A 6000-nucleotide genomic window follows, 5' to 3' on the forward strand; every position below is an offset into this window, starting at 1 on the left:
CGCGGATGACACCAATCTCTTAGCTACTCATCATGACTTCAAGTCCCTGATTGTATGCGTGAATGAGGAACTTGAAATTGTCTCTAACTGATTTCAATGCAACAAGCTTACTCTAAATGTAAATTTTTTTAACTGCATGGTCTTCTGGAACAAAAATAAGCACTACCCTAAAGAAGAATCTAAAATATTAATGAATGGAAATGAAATTCTCCAAGTGCCCTTCACAAAATGTTTAGGAGTTACTATAGATGAAGGGTTGAATTGGCATAATCACATTGACAATGTCTGCAAAAAGTCAATGTACATCCCTCTGCCCATCTAACCTTGTATTACCTATTAGAGCTGTAATATAGTCTGGGCTGCAACATATCCATCATATTTTAACAAATTAGTCATAATCCAGAAGAGGTTCCTCAGGATGATTTCTCACTCTACCAGATATGAACCATCTGCATCTCTGTTCCGCAAATATTCTCTACTATCAATTGACAAACTTAATACCTTTCAAACATGCTCATTCATATTCAAGTTCATTAACAATAGGAAAGATCTTCCTGATACCTTCCATAGTTTCTTCATCTTTTCATCAGAATTTCACTCATATCCAACAAACCATGTAATAAACTCCACTTACCTTTCTGTCGGACATCTAGCTTTAGAGGTCCTAAACTCTGGAACACTCTAAATTCATCATTGAGGTCAACAACCTCCTTATCTATATTTAAAAAACAATTAAAATCTAATTTAATTTCATCATAAATCACCATCACATTAAGTTACTCCTGTGCATCAGTGTTACATCTACTGTATGGCTGCTTGTTTCTTTTTCCTCATTATATACTGTTAATATGTTATTCTCCTCTCCTTTGCCCTCTTGTACTAAAAAAAAAAGAAGAAAAAATAATTGTTCTTGTTATTGACTCGTGTCAATCTTTCATGTTTTCGCTATAGTGTCTGCCTTATGTCTCTGATCCTGTTTTGTAGTTTATTTTCTAGACCATGTTTACATGTATTTTGTTCATATTGTTTATGGACAATGAGATGGGAGTGGAACTTTGTACAAGCCCTTTGGGCTTCGTTCCCTCCTAGCACTGTTTTTTTTTTTTTTTTTTAATAATAATGTGCTAAATAAATAAACTAAACTAAACTAAACAGTACACTACCCCCCCTCCCAGTGAGCTGTGGTGTTCCACAAGGAAGCATACTAGGACTCGGGGGCTGCGGGCAACCTTATGCATGTGGGGTTAGCACAGGAGTGGGGGGTGCCTTTAGAGACCTTAGAGAACCCCATTCCTATGCAATCCCTGGACGGTCAACCTCTGGGTGATGGGCTCATCACCCAGCTCATGGCGCTGCTGCGTCTGCAGGTGGCTGGGGGGGAGTGGGAATTATTGTATTTTTTTGTTGTTATTTCTCCCCATTCACCCATTGTTCTGGGCCATCCCTGGCTGGCAGCTAACAACCATGGTCTACGGGTGAACTTTCGTTGGATAGGGGTGTTGTGCCGGGTTCCACTGAAAGTTCACCCACTCTGTTTTCTTCTCTCCCCTTGTCTTTCTCCAGGATGGCGGTTGGCGTTGCTGAGCCTACAGTACTTCCTAATTCCGATTTAACAGGGGTCCCCGAAATTTACTGGGATCTGGCAGAGGTTTTTAGTAAGTCGCGTGCCAAAGCACTGCCACCTCATAGGCCCTACGACTGTACCATAGATATTCTACCTGGTACCACTCCGCCCCGCGGTCGCATGTTTTCTCTCTCTCGCCCTGAGACACTGTCTATGAACACCTATATTCAGGAAGCACTGGCCGCGGGGCACATACGTCCGTCTACCTCCCCTGCAGGCGCTGTTTTTTTTTTGTGGATAAAAAGGATGGTAGCCAGCGCCCGTGCATTGATTATAGGGGATTAAACAACGTTTCCATCAAGAACCGCTACCCTCTACCTCTCATGGACACCGCCGTTGAGTGCTTACAGGGGGCACAGGTCTTCTCTAAACTTGACTTACGTAATGCATACAATTTGGTCAGGATTAGGGAGGGAGACGAGTGGAAGACTGCGTTTAACACGCCCAACGGGCATTATGAGTATTTAGTCATGCCCTTTGGTTTAGCTAATGCTCCGGCAGTTTTCCAAGCCCTGGTCAACGACGTGCTGCAGGATTTAATTGGGGTGTCAGTGTACTTAGATGACATCCTCATTTTTTCTCGCGATATGGTGCAGCACCAAATGCATGTTTGTGAGGTGCTACAGCGTCTCCTCAAGCATCAGCTATTTGTTAAGGCAGAAAAGTGTGTGTTTCACACTGACACCGTGTCCTTCCTGGGGTTTGTGTTGACGAAGGGTGATCTTCGCATGGATCCAGCCAAGGTAAGTGCAGTCTTGGACTGGCCACGCCCTTCGTCGCTCAAGGAATTACAACGGTTTTTGGGCTTTGCACATTTTTTACAGGTGTTTTATTCGCAATTTCAGCGCCTTAGTCAATCCTCTGACAGCTCTCACTAAGGCCTCTCTCCCTGGCTTTGAATGGTCGCCGCGGCAGAGTCAGCCTTCTGCTACCTTAAACGTTGGTTTACCTCCGCCCCTGTACTGATCCGCCACGATTCAGAGGCTCAGTCTATTGTGGAGGTGGATGCCTCTGACATCGCGGTGGGGGGGGGTGATCTCTCAGAGATGTTTAAAGGACGGGAAAGTGCATCCTTGCGCTTTTTTTCCCGCACCGGCTGTCTCCGGCCGAGCGTAACTATGACGTGGGTAATCGGGAGTTGTTGGCAATAAAATTGGCACTGGAGGAATGGAGACATTGGTTGGAGGGGGCGGCACACCCTTTCATTGTTTGGACTGATCATAAGAACTTGGCTTACATCCAAGGGGCTAAACACCTTAACGCTCGCCAGGCCAGGTGGGCGTTATTCTTCACTCGATTTTGATTTTCCATCTCCTACCGGCCTGGTTCCAAGAACGTCAAACCTGACGCTTTGTCTCGTCAGTTTGATACTCCGCACCGGGAGGAGAAGCCCCACCCTATTATTCCACAGGCCCTTATTTTGGCGCCCGTGTCATGGGGCATAGATAGGGTGGTAAAATCGGCTCTGGCACGGGAGCCCGATCCCGGTGGGGGTCCTCCGGGGAGGATGTATGTGCCCAAGGCTGCGCGCTTGCGACTGCTGCAGTGGGCACATACCTCTTCACTCACCGGCCACCCTGGGGCCGCCAGGACCCTGGAGTTTATCCGTAGGAGGTTCTTCCTTTGTGGCGGCCTGTCCGGTGTGCGTGCGTAGTAAGACCTCTCGCCGTGCACCGGCGGGTCTCCTCCGACCGCTTCCTATAGCTAAACGTCCATGGTCGCACATATCCCTGGATTTTATTTCTGGCCTTCCCTCGTCAGATGGGTTCACTACCATTTTGGTGGTAGTGGACCGCTTCTCCAAGGCGGCCCACTTCATTCCCCTTCCCAAACTTGCCTCGGCTCGAGAGACTGCTGACCTGGTGGTGCAGCACGTCTTTTGGGTCCACGGGTTACCAGTGGATATTGTGTCTGACCGGGGCCCTCAGTTCGCCTCCAGGTTCTGGAAGGCATTTGCCGTCTGGGTTTCATCTGCAGTCGAACGGGCAGACGGAGCGCATCAACCAGGATCTAGAGGGCATCCTGAGATGTTACGTTGCCGGGTGTCCGGCAACGTGGAGTAGGAGGTTGGCCTGGGCTGAGTATGCGCATAATACCCTCCTCTCCTCCTCTACTGGTATGTCTCCCTTTCAGTGTCAATATGGTTTTCAATCTCCTCTGTTTCCCGAACAGGAGCAGGAGGCTGAGGTACCATCTGTCCAGGCCCATGTGGTTCGCTGCCGCAGGACGTGGAACCGGGTTCGGACGGCGCTGCGGAGGGCCTCGGTTAAGGCTCAGCACCAGGCTAGCCCCAAGCGCCGTCCGGCTCCGGTTTTCCGTCCTGGGCAGCGGGTTTGGCTTTCCACCCGTGAACTCCCTCTCCGGGTGGAATCCAGGAAGCTAGCTCCCCGCTTCATAGGACCATTTAGAGTGGTTCGTCGGGGTGAACCCTGTGGCTTACAGGCTGCGGCTCCCGGCCTCTATAAGGGTCCACCCGACGTTTCATGTGTCCCTGTTGAAGCCATTCCTCTCATCGCCCTTGTCCCTGCCACTTCCTGCGGTTCCTCCGCCCCGCATCCTTGACGGTCAAGCGGTCTACACGGTGCGGAGGATCTTGGGTTGTAGGCGGAGAGGTAGGGGGTTCCAGTTCTTGGTGGATTGGGAGGGGTACGGGATAGAAGAGCGTTCCTGGGTGCCTCAAAGGGATATCTTAGATCGCAGCCTTATCGACAATTATCGCCGGCTACATCCCGAGGCACCCAGATGAACGTCAGGTGCCGTTCGTCGGGGGGAGGTACTGTAACGTCTGGGCTTTCTCTCCCTATTCAGGATTGGAAGCTCTGCTGTCATCCTGGAATTCTCACTCTGTCTCTGTAATTATCTTGATTGTCATCACCTGCTGTCTCTGTAATTACCCTGATTGTTGTCACCTGCCTGTGTTTGTGTCACTGGTTCTGATTGGGTCTGCTGGCTGTATTGAGGCCTTTATAGTAATACCTTGCCCCTCTCTTTCTGTCGGTTCTTCAGCAGTGTTACTGGGAACAGCCGTCCACAGGCAGAAGTCGGATATCTCGCCCGTTATCATGATTTAAAGTTATCTTTGCTTAAGGTCGAAAAGTCGGATCTCTCACCGCCCTTTTCTCTCTTTCTTTTTTTTCTTTTTTGAACAAATGTTTTTTATTTTCCCTTTTTTAACATGAAACTAGACAAACAATACAGTAACAGTAATAATCAATGATAAATCACAGGACAATAACAGAAATAATAATAACAATAATGACAGTCCAGTAATTAAATCAGAATGAATGTAGATTAAAAGACATAAAAATAATAAATACAATACATGTGCTCTTGCTCGCTCTTCCTCGCTCTTTCCTTCCCCTTCCCCCCCCCCCCCCCCCCCCCCCCCTCAGGACCCCCACTTGGACTATACATCCACTATTTCATTTAACATCAGAAAATTACAAATGTATATGCTTCCCTTTATCTTCTCCACCACAGCTACCCAGACTGCTATGCTGGCTTCATTAACACCTAAAATTCGTGCAGTGGATATCTCTAGATAAATCACATCGAGATAGTTAAGAACCCATACCTTCCGGCATATTTTATCCGGTTGAATCCAGCGTGACGCTATCAACTTTTTGGCAGCCGTAAGACCGGCCAAAATTTGTCTCTTTACATGTACAGAGGTCGATAACTGAGAAACATCATTCAACAACAATACAGAAGGCAGTGTAGGTATGGTCAGAGATAAAAATTCTGATAATTGAGTGGTTATTTTTTCCCATAAAATCTTAACAGGAGGGCATTCCCAATACATATGCATATATGTACCAATAGCACCGTTTGAACACAAGGAGCTCTCTTCGCTTCTTTAAGTTGTTTATCTAAGTATCTTTCCTTGTATTACTATGACCTGCTTTACCTTGTAAAGTATTGTTATCGCTCAAAGTGGTTCTGATAATAAAATCACACGTATTCGAGAAGAGCAGCACCCTCTCCGTCTCCATTCTTTCGTGCCACACTTGAACTCAACATTCTTACCTGGATTCCTAACAAATAACAAACTATCATTACACCTGGGTAAAACAGAGTCCATTCTCTTTGGATCAAATAACAAACTCTGCAAGGCCGACGGCTTCTCTGTTACAGTGACAATATTGTCATTAGGAAAGATGAAATTACATACCTGGGTTCCATTCTAGAGGCAAAAGGGTTAACCCTTTCACTGCGACAATATAGAAGGCTAACCCTTTCACTGTCACACGACAAAGGGTTAACCCTTTCACAACCACACTACAGAAGGTTAACCCTTTCACTACCACACTACAGACGGTTAAAGTTGTTGTGTTGTTGCGATATATTTCCAAGAGGTCTTTCCTTTGCTGGCTCAT

The sequence above is a fragment of the Notolepis coatsorum genome (assembly GCF_963971535.1).
Source record: "Notolepis coatsorum genome assembly, chromosome: 17".
NCBI lineage: Eukaryota > Metazoa > Chordata > Actinopteri > Aulopiformes > Paralepididae > Notolepis > Notolepis coatsorum.